The following is a 15,496-nucleotide window of genomic DNA, read 5'->3' as shown; positions in this document are numbered from 1 at the left end:
CGAAGCACAGGCTCCGGACGCGCAGGCTCAGCGGCCATGGCTCACGGGCCCAGCCGTTCCGCGGCATGTGGGATCTTCCTGGACCGGGGCACGAACCCGTGTCCCCTGCATCGGCAGGCGGGCTCTCAACCACTGCGCCACCTGGGAAGTCCTAGGAAGAGATTTTTTTTTTCCTCCCCGACAAGGCCGTCAGGTTCGTGCAGGAGGTAACGATTCTGTACTAGAGCAGAGCAAGGAGAGAGATGCTTGAGGGCTGTCATTTCATCTGTGCTGCTTACCCCTGCCCTCTGAGGGCTGAAGGTTCACTCATGCATTTATTTGTTCATTCATATTTGTCTTATCCATCATTCAATTAATGCAGTTTTTGAGTGAAGACAGTACCCCAGGTACTGTGCTATTATCAAAGGAAACCAGGGCCAGACTGTAGCTAAAGCTGTAAAAACAGATTTTATTCAGGAACTATTGCAACTGGGAAAAAGAGACCCCGGCATAGATTTGACCTTGATTCTGAATCAACAAGAAAAAGTGGGGATTTACAGCCAAGGAGCAGGGAGGGGGTTAGTGGAAGGAAATTACTAAGAGGAAACATAAGGGGTAGGGGGGATTCTTGTTAAACAAACTGAACAGGTTTGTAGCCCAGGGCAGGCAACAGTGATCAGATATCACCCAGAGGATGATTTGGGTTGAGAAATTTGATCAGATATTAAGGGTGGGGTTCTCTGTAAACTGAGCTTAACAAGATTCTTGCTAAAACTGGGCAGTGCAGGCCTAACATGGATGGACACAGTGTAGGTTGAGGTCTAGTTGAAAAAGGACTTAGTACAGGGACTTCCTTGGCGGTCCAGTGGGTAAGACTCCATGCTCCCAATGCAGGGGGCCCAGGTTCGTTCCCTGGTCAGGGAACTAGATCCCACGTGGTGCAACGAAAGATCCCACATGCCACGACTAAGACCCAGCACAGCCAAATAAATAAATAAATACTAAAAAAACGGGCTTAGCACAGATGTAGAAAACAAACTTATGGTTACCAGGGGGGAAAGCGGGAGTGGGGGGCAGGTGGAGGGAGGGATAAACTGGGAGACCGGGATTGACATATACTATGTATAAAACAGATAACTCATAAGGACCTACTGTATAGCACAGAGAACTCTTCTCAATACTCTGTATTGACTTACATGGTAAAAGAATCTAAAAAAGAGTGATTATATGTATAAATGATACACTTTGCTGTACAGCAGAAACTAACACAACATTGTAAATCAACTATACTCTAATAAAAATTAAAACAAAGAAAAGAAAAAGGACTTAGAGGAGCCTGCCTAGAGTCTGGTCAAGGAGAGAGCTGTGGTCACTAGGTGCTGGGGAACCAGCGAGGGGGAAAGGAGTCCATGACACTGTCCCTTCCCCCAAGGAACGAACAGATAGACAAAAAATTGCATCCTAAGATGTGGGTGGTGTGAGTGGGGGATGCCCAGTGAAGGAGGCAAATAACCTTGCTTAGAAAACTGGGTACATTTGATACCCAAAAACTGAGTTCATCTTGATGCTGAGCAGGGCCCTGTTGCTGCTCCCATGTACGGAGGCCTTTTTGTCCCGCATTTCTTGTAGGCAAGACTCCGGCCTCCATGACCTTCCCTGAGTTCCAAAGGGTAGATTCAAACAGTTGCTAATCAAGGGAGGAGCAGCCATGAAACCACCTGAGGCAAGATTAAAGGGACCAGAGAAGCTCATCAAGATTAGACCACCTGAGACCCTCCACACACCCTAATCTTGTCAGCAACCCCACCCTTTTGAAACTTTGCAGAAGAAAGAAGAATGCAAGGCTGTTACTGCCTTGATCCTTATCACATGATCCTTACCACCAGGAGTCCTGACTATATAACCTGTCCCTCTTGCCCAGGGAGGGGGGCACAGTTCTTGAGGCGCTAGCCTACTGTGTTTCCTCTTTGCCTGGCAAAGAAATAAAGCCATTCTGGGCTTCCCTGGTGGTTCAGTGGTTAAGAATCCGCCTGCCAATGCAGGGGACATGGGTTCGAGCCCTGGTCTGACAAGATCAGCAGCTAAGCCCGTGCACCACAACTACCGAGCCTGTGCTCTAGAGCCCATGAGCCACAACTAAACCCATGTGCCACAACTACTGAAGCCCGCTCGCCTAGAGTCCATGCTCCACAACAAGAGAAGCCATTGCAGTGAGAAGCCTGTGCACCGCAACGAAGAGTAGACCCTGCTCGCCACAACTAGAGAAAAGCCTGCGCGCAGCAACGAAGACCCAATGCAGCCAAAAATAAAATAAATAAGTTAAAAAAAAAAAGAAAGAAAGCCATTCTTTCTTTCTCCTCCATAACTCCATCTCCGTATTTCTGTTCAGCATTGGTACACAGAGTGCCAAGATTTTGGCAACAATCTGTTGGTGGATTTTGAGCCAATAGACACAACCAAGCCAGAGATCAGGAGAAGGAAGGATTTATTACTTGCGGCAAGTAAGGAGAACACTGGGGGTCTCTCCCAAAGCAGTGTCTCCCAGGAAAGCAAAATTGGGGAAGTTACAAGCTAAGGGTACATGCATATTCATGAAGGGGCTTGAGCAAAGGAGAGTTCAGCATAGAATTGGGGCAAAGTTTGACAGAGTCCAAGCTTTAGTTGATTGAAGTCAGGCGGGTCAATATCATCATTCCATCCTCCACCTGGGTGGGGGCCTTAGTTCCTGCCCAACTCAAAGATATATTATTATGTATATCCCTTGAGGAACCAGGACCCTGCCCCAAGCCTGCACTGTTGATTCTTGACTGCACCTGCCTTGTTTCTGCATTCCCTTCCTTAAGATCATTAATTATGGAGACCTGTTCAAGGGCAAGCACTGTAGCCAGGCTTAGATCACAAAATGGCTTAGGCTAAAAGGGGTTCTCTTATGTCAAGAAAGTGAAGCCTGATTCTCCTTCTCCAGGGACCCTCTAACCTATCTGCTTACACCATCTTTTCCTTCATCCAAGAGGAGCAGTTTTAAAGGCTGGTCCCTGGACCCCTGAGTTCTTAATCTGTCAGAGGAGCTGCAGAAACATGGGGAGACCTCTCAAGAAACAAAGCCAGAGTTAGCTGAGTTGCTTTGAAGTAAATATAAATCCAGATCTTTCTGGCCAGTTGAATTCCAACTGTTTGAAGTTCTTAACACAGGAGGATTTTCAGATGTGAAAAATGGTTTGCTCATTCTTACCTTCTCCCCTTTAATGGACGTGTTTCCTTCAAATGTTATGCAGATGACTGAAGTATTCCCATTGTGAGAGTCCACTGGAAAGTCACGTCACAGTTCTAGACATGTTTGATGTTGAGGCTTGCTTTTGGATACTTGGCCTCGTGAGTTTATATATCTAGGGCCTTCTAAATCAGAAACTGATCCTTGACACAGAAAAGGCATAACTCCCCAGGTTGAGAGGAAGAAGTGTAGGAGTTCTGCTTGGCTTCCTTTATTTTTCTATGGGTGCCCTGAAAATATTTTCTATTAAAAAAAAATTGGGGAATTAGAATAACATATCCTGTTTCTGTGACCTCTGGTCAGAAGAATAGGTTCTTTTAATAAAGGATCTATTTCAACATTGATCAGATTTGCATTGCATGTTTTGGCGTGTCTTATGTGGACCAAATAAATGGTCTGTGAGGAGCTAGGTGGAAATAGTCTCTAGTGCCACTTCCTTTGTTATACCTCTGGGATGGAGAGTTAGAAAATGAAGCTGGATAGAAGAAAATAAAAGCAGACTTTAGGGTTTATAGATGTTTGTGGGGTGTTCATTTGCATATATACAGACCCCCTAGTGGAGTCAGGGTGCTCTATCCTCTGTTAACTAGTAAAGAACATTTCTTTCTGATTCTTTTTTTTTTTAATATTTATTTATTTGGCTGCATCAGGTCTTAGGTGCAGCATTTGGGATCTTTTTTTTAGTTGTGGCGTGCAAACTCTTAGTTGCGGCATGTGGGATCTAGTTCCCTGACCAGGGATCAAACTTGGGCCCCTGCATTGGGAGTGGGAAGAGTCGTAGCCACTGGACCACCAGGGAAGTCCCCTGATTCTTCTTAAAAAATTTTTATTGGCTTATAGATGATTTACAATGTTGTGTTAGTTTCAGGTGTACAGCAAAGTGAATCAGTTTTACAGATACATATATGCTCTTTTTTTAGATTCTTTTCGCATATAGGTCATTACAGAGTATTGAGTAGAGTTTTCTGTGCTATACAGTAGGTCCTTATTATCTATTTTATATATAGTAGTGTTGTTGCGCTATGCCCCACAGGCCTAGAAGGCCTGTGCTTGCCCAGCTTCAAGACTGAAGAAAGAGCCCAGAGTCAGCAATCAGAGACATCAAGCGTTTAATGGATGGGGGAGCTTACACGTCTGAAGCAAGGTCCTGGAGCGATACCCCACCATGTGCGGCAGTCAGCGGGTAGGACATGGTGGCTGTCTTTCTCGCTCCCAGGGGGAAGGAATAGATTACCAGTTATAAGGAAATTGACATCAGGTGGGCTCATTAGTTACCAGGGAAACCAGCAAAGGGGCATGACCCTCATTGCCCTTTTGATAAACAATCATTAGCTGGGGCCTGGGGCAAAAGGAAGTTTAGTCATGAGAGCGTGGTGTAGGTGAAGCAGGCCTTGGTCAGGCAGGGGATGTACAGAGAGCAAGAGAAGAGCCATCGTGAGTGGCCTGACGATACACGTGTGTATATTTCAATCCCAATCTCCCAATTGATCCCTCCCCCCCCCCCTTTTCCCTGCCCCCCCCCCACCCCGTAACCATAAGTTTGCTTTCTACCTCTGTGACTCTATATTTTTGTTTTGTAAATAAGTTCATCTGAACCATGTTTTTAGTTTCTACATATAAGTGATGTCATATATGTGTCTTTCTCTTGTCTGACTTACTTCGCTTAGTATGATAATCTCTAGGTCCATCCATGTTGCTGTAAATGGCATTATTTCATTCTTTTTTTATGCCGAGTAACATTCCATTGTATATATGTACCACATTCGCTTTATCCACTCCTCTGTCAATGAACATTTAGGTTGCTTCCATGTCTTGGCTATTGTAAATAGTGCTGCAGTGAACATTGAGGTGCACGTATCATTTGGAATTTTGGTTTTCTCCAGATATATGCCCAGGAGTGGGATTGCTGGATCATATGGTAGCCCTATTTTTAGTGTTTTAAGGAACCTGCATACTGTTCTCCATGGTAGCTGCACCAATTTACATTCCCACCAACAGTATAAGGAAAAGTTCTCTCTAGTTGTGGCATGCGGGTTTTCTCTCTGTAGTTGTGGCATGCGGGTTGCAGGGTATGTGGGCTCTGTAGCTTGTGGCACGCGGGTCTCTAGTTGAGGTGTGTGAGCTCAGTAATTGTGGTGAGCAGGCTTAGTTGCCCTGCGGCATGTGGGATCTTAGTTCCCCCGACCAGGGATTGAACCAGGGATTGAACTCGCATCTCCTGCATTAGAAGGCAGATTCTTAACCACTGGACCACCAGGGAAGTCCCTGATGATGGCCATTCTGAACTGTGTGAAGTGATACCTCATTGTAGTTTGTTGAGCATCTTTTCATGTGCTTTTGGTCATCTGTATGTCTTTCTGATTATAATGAACCATTTGGCAGAGCATTTGGAAGTGCTAATGGCCTTTGACTTACTCTGGCAAGATGGATCCTTCGGTCCAGTTAGAATTATCTCGTTTCCACCAGGTGATGGGGCCCAGTGGAGCTGCTCTGTCCACCTGGAAGACATTAGTGGAGAAGAATCTCTGTCTCTCTCTCTGTAAAATTCAGGGTCAGTAACATAATGTGTTGTTTTTACAGGGAGGACGTAGTCTCAGTTGGGAAAAAAATATGTAAGAGAATGCTCTAAAAACAGTGCCCAACTGGAGACTATTTTTTTCGAAGATACATGTAGAATCCTGTCTTCTTTATAGTAAGAGGAAGAGTTAGTATAAGTCAGTTTTATTCCTCATTGCGCCGTTGAGAATCTAACTTAGAAAAGGCATTTGTCCCTTTCTTTTAGTATTTACCAACCCTCTATGTGAGAAAACTAACCCTGAAAACAGGGTCAAATAATTCCTAGTAGCTATTCTGATTTTGTTGGGTTAAAGCTTGAGGAAAATACCTTATAATTAGAGCTAAGTGAACATACACACTTTCTCTGTAGAAGAGTCCCACAAAAATCAGCCAAAGACAGTCTAGAAAAGATGACCTATTACATGGAATTTCTTGTAGGTTTACCATTTTTACCTTTCTTCTCCCTTTTTTGGGGTTTGCTTTCGGGCTAAATGACAGATCTGTATCATATGTAACCATCAGGTGCTTATTTTCTTGGGTGCAATTCCATCACCTGAAATGGGCTTTGTATACATACATATTACTTTTCTCTAATAGAAACCTGATGAACTTCAGAATTTATTTGAAATATGTACTCAATATAAACCACGCTTCATTTTTTACAAAAGTAAAGCAGCATAGCAGCCTGCATTTATTCTCAAAAAATTTGTTTTCTATTCTCTCATCTCATTCCTCACAACAGCCTTAATGGAAATATTGTTAAACATGAAAAATGCTCAACTTCCCAAATCATCAAAGAAATGCATATTAAAATGAGATAGTATTGTTTCTCCTATCACTGGGACAGAAATGAAGGATATTAATCATACCATTGTGGTGAGGGAGAGAGGCAAAAGAGAACTCCAAACCCTACTCCCCACCCTACCGTGGTCCAGCTCCAGCCCCTTCTCAGGCCCCTGCTCTGTTCCTTCATGCCCCAGGGGTCTGTAAACCACCCCCTGTTCTTGCAATAAATCCCTTCTCTCTCACTCTCTCTCTTTTTTTTTTTTTTTTGCTTTTACCGTTTTTTTTTTTTTTTTTTTGGTGCAAGGAAAGTCTTAATATAATGAATACATTTGCCTTCATTTCAAGCTGTTTTCTCTTTATGGTATTTATTACTTTTACAATTTATCACATGCACCTTCTTGCCTTCATTGTATAAAGGATACTAAACCATTTCCTAATTTCTTTCCGGGATCCTGCATAGGATCATTTTTCAGTTGTAGGTTCTTCCTATAAGCTCTCTGGGCATTTTTCCTTTTTCCCTTTTCTAAATGTGATTTCACAGACCTCAAGTTTTCCACCAACCCCCTCCTTTTTCTGAGCTTCAAACAAGAGAGAGAGAGATCTATTCACACTTGATATTTGCTCTCAGACCTTTAATTGCTGTTGATTGTCCTTGGCTCTACCTACTCACTATATGTACTTCCCCTTCTTAGATTCAGAGCTGGAGGCAGATTGATACTCTCAGCCCTCTGCCTATGTCCCCAAAGAAATGAATCTAGTGGGGCTCTTGAGGTACTCAGGAATGAGGCTTTCCTAAACCCTCTTGATCCTCTCCCCCCCCCCCCTCTTTTTTTTTATTTTTTTTTGTTTTTCCCTTTTTTTTTTTTTTTTTTTTGGTGCAAGGAAAGTCTTAATATAATGAATACATTTGCCTTCATTTCAAGCTGTTTTCTCTTTATGGAATTTATTACTTTTACAATTTATCACATGCACCTTCTTGCCTTCATTGTATAAAGGATACTAAACCATTTCCTAATTTCTTTCCGGGATCCTGCATAGGATCATTTTTCAGTTGTAGGTTCTTCCTATAAGCTCTCTGGGCATTTTTCCTTTTTCCCTTTTCTAAATGTGATTTCACAGACCTCAAGTTTTCCACCAACCCCCTCCTTTTTCTGAGCTTCAAACAAGAGAGAGAGAGATCTATTCACACTTGATATTTGCTCTCAGACCTTTAATTGCTGTTGATTGTCCTTGGCTCTACCTACTCACTATATGTACTTCCCCTTCTTAGATTCAGAGCTGGAGGCAGATTGATACTCTCAGCCCTCTGCCTATGTCCCCAAAGAAATGAATCTAGTGGGGCTCTTGAGGTACTCAGGAATGAGGCTTTCCTAAACCCTCTTGATTTGTCCTTTGATTCTTTGACCCATTGGAACGCGGGGACAACTGTAATCCCCAGGGTGGACCACACCCTCCAGGGTAGATTGCAATCCCCATGAACTGCCACCCAGATCCTTCTCTTAATCTATAGAATTTTACTTGTGGGGTTTTACCTTCCAGGATGCAATGCACTGCTGCTATCAACTCTTCTCTCTTGCTCTGAGTTTTCTGGCAGAGAGGGTGCACAGAGGCATCTTATCCTGCCTGCCTTACAGCTCATTATTTGGATTTTTGGTAGCCACAGACACTCAGTCTCTGAGACAGGAAGTAGAATCCCAGGGAGGTATAGCATGTCTTATTGCTTTTTTCAGTCTGGCTCTGGTTAGATTTTTCTCAACCCAGCTCCATTGGCAGTAACAGTGGATGGAAATTTCTAACAGGTTTTGGCATTAGATTGTCTCTCAGTGTGAGTTTTCACTAGAGAGGAAGGAAGCTGATGAGGAATCCAGTTATCCTTTGCATGGGACCCAACAATATCTTCTTACTGCCCTCCACATGAAATTTACCCCACTCCCCCTGGGTTTCAATAGTCTGCACAATCTGGCCTACTCCTGTAATCCATAACCTCTGCTCCAAGCAGCTGGCCTCCTTCATCTGTGTATTCATGTCTCTTTTCTTCCTGGCAGGGTCCCTTTTTCTGTTCAGCTAAATCCTTCCATGTAATGCCGAGATCAAGTTTTATCTCCTTCTTGAAGCCTTTTGATGATCCCAGCCTGCATCGAAGTCCTATATTTTCCTTTCTTCCTTCCTTCACTGAGCAAATATTTGTTACATGCTCGTGCTATGCCCATCACCATGCTTTAAGTGGGAATTCCACAGTAAATAAGGCAGATTTGTTCCCCGCCTTCATGAGACTGAAAGTTTAGGTATTATACACACAAAAATCACACAGTAATAGAGGCTTTCAGTCCTCTTTATAATCCGTATTAATCAGGGTTTTTTTTTTTTTTTTTTTTGCAATCAGCAAGACCTAGTTCTGGAATATAGACCCAAACCTGGATTTCTTGGGAACGTTCTGGGGTACCTCACAGAACTGAAGGAGAGCTGAAACCCTGGCTTCCAGGGGCAGGAAGAGAGACTCTCCAGGGATCTCAGCAGTGGAAATATTTACACTTTGCAGGGCAGTGCCTCGGCTTCCAGAACTGCTCCTTCGGGCATGGATGCAGAGTTTCAAGTCCCAGGAGAAGCTGGTGTGTTTAAGTTCGACTCAGGTGATTTAGATCTTGCAGCCAGGTGCAGGTGTGTGAGGAAACTGGGGCCACTGGGGCCTTCCCTCTGAGGGGAGACTTTTCCCAGAGCAGGGGAATTTGTTGTGACCTGGAGCCACCATCCTATGGATGCTGTGCTGCCCAGACGGCCCCTTCAAGGTTGAAGAACCTATTCCTCAGCTGCTGGGAGTGTGCAGGCCAGGCGGGGAGCCCCCAGCTGTCAGCACCCCCTGGGAAAGGCCACCTTGCTCTCCGTCAGGCTTCCCACCTGGGCATCCCACACCCAGCAACTGGTGGGAATGTGTGGGGCTGTCTGAAGGCCCAACGTGGACCATTCTGAAGGGACATCTCAGCTTCAGAGCTTCCCACAGATGGCCTGTGCCACATCCCTGCTTCTCCATCTGCCAGGCTGAGTCCTTCTGTTCCCCCACAGGTGTGGCCCCCGAGAGCAGTCCCCAAGATCTTCCTGTGACCTAATCTCTACCTCAGCCTGCTTTCTGAGGAGGCTGGTCTGCAGCACACCCGATGGAATACACAACACTGATGACAGTCGCACCCTTCCAAACCTTTTTATATATTGTCTGGCTTAGTTTGTTAATTATTTCATGTCTTACTTACGCCTTCCAAACTAGATTACAGACTTCCTGTGAGTAGAAACCTTAACTTCCCTGACATCCAGCCCTCCATCCCAGTTACTACATGAGACACATATGGATCACTCCAAATGATGGTTCCCAGTTGAGAGACAAAGTCACATGAAGTCTCACGTGTCACAAAGTTTGCTGTTTTAGATGGACCAGAGGTTGAACATGTCAAAAAGAGCTCTTTTAAAAGAGTTTCAAGCTGTAGTCAAAAGGTTTTGTCTTTTTTTTTTTTTTTTTTTTTACTGTTTTCATTTGATTAGTGGCCAACGCATTGATTTTCAAGAGCAGAAAATTCTGATTAGGGAGAATAAATCCCTCTGTGAGGGATCCATCTTTTTTTCTCTCTGCTGTCTGGGTTTTCCTTGTCTTTCATCTCTGGGGGATGCAGCCACATAACCTTAACAAACATGCTTAAGTACATGAATTTAAGAGCATTTCTTTATGTGTGTGTGTGTGTGTGTGTGTGTGTGTGTGTGTGTGTGTGTGTTGGGGGGAGCAGGGAGAGGAAAGAGCCTCCTAGACTGTGACATCATATGTCCCAATGACTGGATTTGGGAGCTGGCTGGGTGCACAGCCATGTGCCAAGAAGAACAAATGGAAAGTTGGTGAGGGCTCACAGGCTTGGAGCTTTAAATAAGTATTTTTTCAAGAAGAGGGGATTTAGGAATAAGCCATCTCCGCAAGGACTCTGTAATCATCCCAATTCCAAGACCAATAAAGCGAGATTCCTTTTACCTAGAGAATGTTCAGTTTTTAAAATGGAATAAAAACATGATTTTCTGGTCCTTTTTCCAATCTCTTAAACACTCCTACTCCTACCTGAGTCCGGAGGTAACACTTGCAAAGGGAAGTTATTACCTCCTGCCCATCAGTCCCTGTCTGACTCTGACAATGTAAGAATATTTCGTAGAGCTACCCCATGATGCTGCATTTCCTACACTCAGTGCATATGTGTAGTTGCCCTTCATTTTAGAAAAATTGTGCCATGAGCACAGTAAGGAGTCCTATGTTTTTTCTCGTAAGAATTGTGCTTTTGTGAATTTTTTTTTTTTTTTTTGTTGTGGCCTCTCCCGTTGCGGAGCACAGGCTCCGGACGTGCAGCCTCAGTGGCCATGGCTCACGGGCCCAGCTGCTCCTCAGCATGTGGGATCCTCCCGGGCACGAACCCGTGGCCCCTGCATCGGCAGGCGGACTCTCAACCACTGCACCACCAGGGAAGCCCCTGTGATATATTTTTTAATTGATTAAAAGGTGAGGGTAATAAATGAGCATCTGATCCAAGTTTCAGCAAAAGACTCTTTATTGAGGTACAGGCTCTAAAAAGTTATTTTAGGCAAGTTCCCAGAGGCAGTTTTTAAAACCATAAGGCTGGATGAGGAGACTGTGATTCTAATGAATTCTGCCACTCCTTAGAAATAAATTAAGAGTTTCCTTCCAAGCAGAGTGGCTAGTGAGCTGAGAGGTAATATTTTAAAATTGTTGAGTCCAAATATAACCTGGATTTGCATTTCTTAAAGCCTGTAGTTTGCTTTTCACATTTTCTCTCTTCCCTATGGTCCAAGTTGCTTTCTTTCAGAGGAAACTTGGGCTCATTTTATGAGGTGTGGAATAGAGAGCCAGCCTGGTGCTTTGACTGGCTGAATTTTCCATACTGCCTTAAACAACCTGGGAAAAGTCAATGTGATTTATGACAGTAGTTACTGCTACCCTTTTACTTAGCCAGAAATACTCTCAGCTATCAAAAAAACCCCCAAACCTCCCAAACCCCCCAAACTGGCACATTTTGAGCCACTGTCATTTCTACATCTTGACTAGTCATCTGAGTGATTCATTAATTAAGTTTATCCAACTAAGGAGCCTTCCTTGTAAGTGAGGGTACAGTGAAAATTGGTAAAGAGATATTCTAGCTACATCCAGTATAATCTTAAAGACAGAGAGGGCATACTGAACAGATATATGGTATGAGACTGCTTGGTTATTTTATTTTATTTTATTTTATTTTGCGGTACGCGGGCCTCTCACTGCTGTGGCCTCTCCCGTTGTGGAGCACAGGCTCCGGACGCGCAGGCTCAGCGGCCATGGCTCACAGGTCCAGCCACTCCGCGGCATGTGGGATCTTCCCGGACCGGGGCACGAACCCGTGTCCGCTGCATCGGGAGGCGGACTCTCAACCACTGAGCCACCAGGGAAGCCCTGCTTGGTTATTTTCATGAATTATTCCCATGTGTTGGGCATAAAAGCCCAAGATCATGCACAAGGTCCTGGCTTCTATAACATTCACTGGGGTCTTTTTGTGCTAGTGTTTTAGGTTATGTGAATCTATACAGTAGAGATGAAAATTAGACAGAGACACAGACAGACAGAGACAGACACAGACAGAGACACACATACACATACCCCACACACCCCTCTACTACTCAAAAAGCATTTTCCCCCACCAATATTTCTGAAAGATCAGGATGCCAGGCATGTTCATCAGACTAATATCTTCAGAGATGATCATCAGACTAATATCTTTAAAATTGTGTGGTGCATTTTCCTTGCAGTAGCTTAAAGACCTTCCTTTATATCTACTATATGATTGGAAATGAAAAACTCACCTTTCGCATAGAGGTTAAAGCCACATGCATACAGGGGTTCCCAAGCTTTTTTCTTTTTTTTTGCGGCACGAGGGCCTCTCACTGCTGTGGCCCCTCCTGTTGCGGCCACGGCTCACAGGCCCAGCCTCTCTGCGGCATGTGGGATCTTCCCGGACCGGGTCACGAACCCGTATCCCCTGCATCGGCAGGCAGACTCTCAACCACTGTGCCACCAGGGACGCCCCCCAAGCTTTTTATGGCAGCGACACATATGAGAACAATATTCACCATCAGGCGTCTGTCATTGTACATTTGGGTTGCTTCTGTGTTGTAGCTATTGTGAATAATGTTGCAATGGACATAGATGTACAAATATCTCTTTGAGATGCTGCTTTCAGTTCTTTTAGTTATGTACCCAGAAGTGAGATTGCTGGATCTTATGTTAGTTCTATTTTTAACTTTCTGAGGAACTGCCATACTCTTTTTTCAAAGCAGCTTTATAATTTATCAATCCCTCCAACAGTTCACAAGAGTTCCAGTGTCTCCACATCCTCACCAACACTTATTTATTTATTTATTTAGGATAGTAGCCATTCTAATGGATATGAGGTGGTTTCTCATAATTTTGATTTTCATTTCTTCAATGATTAGTGATGTTGAGCATCTTTTCATGTGCTTTTTGGCTATGTATATATTTCCTTTGGAAAATGTCTATTCAAGTCCTTGGCATATTTCTTTTTTATTATTTTTGCTGTGTTGCGTCTTCGTTTCTATGCGAGGGCTTTCTCTAGTTGTGGCAAGTGGGGGCCACTCTTCATTGCGGTGCGGAGGCCTCTCACTATCACGGCCTCTCTTGTTGCAGAGCACAGGCTCCAGATGCGCAGGCTTAGTAGTTGTGGCTCACGGGCCCAGTCGCTCTGTGGCATGTGGGATCCTCACGGACCAGGGCATGAACCCGTGTCCCCTGCATCGGCAGGTGGACTCTCAACCACTGCATCACCAGGGAAGCCCCCTTGGCATATTTTTTGAATAAGCTTTAAAATTTTTTTATTGTTAAGTTGTAGGAGTTTATTATATATTCTGGATATTAATCCATTATCAGATATATGATTTGCAAATATTTTCTCCCATTCTGTGGGTTGCCATTTTATTTGTTGATACTGTCTTTTGATGAACAAATTTTAAAAAATTTTATGAAGTTTAGTTTGTTTCCTGTGCCTTTAGCATCATATCCAAGAAATCGTTGCCAAATCCAATGTCATGAAGATTTTACCCTATGTTTTCTTCTATAAGTTTTATAGTTTTTGGTCTTACATTTAGGCCTTTGATCCATTTTGAGTAAATTTTGGTATATGGTGTTAGGTAAGGGTCCAACTTCATTCTTTTGCATATGGATATCCAGTTTTCCCAGTACTATTGTTGTAACGACTGTCCTTTCCCCATTGAATGGTCTTGGGCCCCTTGTCAAAAAATCATTTGACTATATGTGAGAGGTTATTTTTGGGCTCTCTATTCTATTCTATTGGTCCTTACTTCAGTCTTTATGCCATTACCACACTATTTTGACTACTGTAGCTTTAGAATAAGCTTTGAAATTAGGAGGTGTGAGTCTTCCAGCACCATTCTTTTTTTCAGGATTGTTTTGGCTATTTGGGGTCCCTTGAGATTCCATATGAATTTTTTTTCCTATTTTTTTGGCCGCGTGGTGCAGCTTGCAGGATCCTAGCTCCCTGATCAGGGATCAAACCCAGACCCTTGGCAGTGAGAGTGCAGAGTCCTAACCACCGGACTGCCAGGGGATTCCTCCATATGAATTTTAAGATGGGTTTTTCTCTTTTTGCAAATACATCATTGGGATTTTGATAGGGATTACATTGAACCTGTAGGTTGCTTAGGGTATAGTTTCTATCCTAACAATATTAAGCCTTCTGTTCAAGTATTTTGTTCTTTTTGATGCTAGTGTAAATGGAATTGTTTCTGTAATTTCCTTTCTGGATTGTTCATGGTTAGTGTGTAGAAATGCAACTGATTTTTGTGTGTTGAGTTTGTATCCTACTATTTTGCTGAATTCATTTATTAGCTCTAACAGTTTTTGTGTGTGGAATCTTTAGGGTTGTCTACATATAAGATCATATCATCTACAAACATAGATAATTGAAATTTTTCCTTTCCAATTTAGGTGACTTTTATTTATTTCTTCTTCTTTTTTTTTTTTTTTTTTTGCTCTAATTTCTCTGGCTAGCACTTCCAATACTAGGTTGAATTTTTTTTTTTTTTTTTTTTTTTTTTTTTTTTTTTTTTTTGCTCTAATTTCTCTGGCTAGCACTTCCAATACTAGGTTGAATATAAGTAATGAAAGTAAGTATCCTTGTCTTGTTCCTGATATTAGAGGAAAAGCTTTCAATATTTCACCATTGAGTATGAGGTTTGCTGTGGGTTTTCCATATATTGTTTTATTATCTTGAGGATGTTTCCTTCTATTCCTAGTTTGTTGGGTATTTTTATCTTGAAAAGATTTAAAATTTTGTCAAACACTTTTTCTCCTTCAATTGAGATGATCGTGTGTTTTCTTCCCCTTCATTAGATTAATATGATGTATTACATTGACACTGACTGATTTTTTTTGTATGTTGAACGACCCTTGCATTCCAGGAATAAATCCCATTTGGTTATCATATATGATCCCTTTAATATGCTGCTGAATTCAGTTTGATAGTATTTTGTTGAGGATTTTTGCATCAATATTCATAAGGGATATTGGTCTGTAGTTTTCTCTTCTTGTAGACTCTTTGTATGGCTCTGGTGTCAGGATAATACTGCCCTCAAGGAATGAGTTAGGAAGTGTTCCCTCCTCTTTAATTTTTTGGAAAAGTTTGAGAAGGATTGGTATTTGTTCTTTGCAAGTTTGGTAGAATTCACCAGTGGAGCCATTTAGATCCAGGGCATTTATTTTGGGGAGGTTTTTGATTACTCTTTTCAATTTTCTTACTAGTTGTAGGTCTATTCAGGTCTTCTATTTCTTCATGACTTAGTCTTGGTAGGTTTTGCATCTAT

The sequence above is a fragment of the Lipotes vexillifer genome, unplaced genomic scaffold (assembly GCF_000442215.2).
Source record: "Lipotes vexillifer unplaced genomic scaffold, Lipotes_vexillifer_v1.1 scaffold1332, whole genome shotgun sequence".
Lineage (NCBI taxonomy): Eukaryota > Metazoa > Chordata > Mammalia > Artiodactyla > Lipotidae > Lipotes > Lipotes vexillifer.
This window is presented reverse-complemented; position numbering follows the sequence as displayed.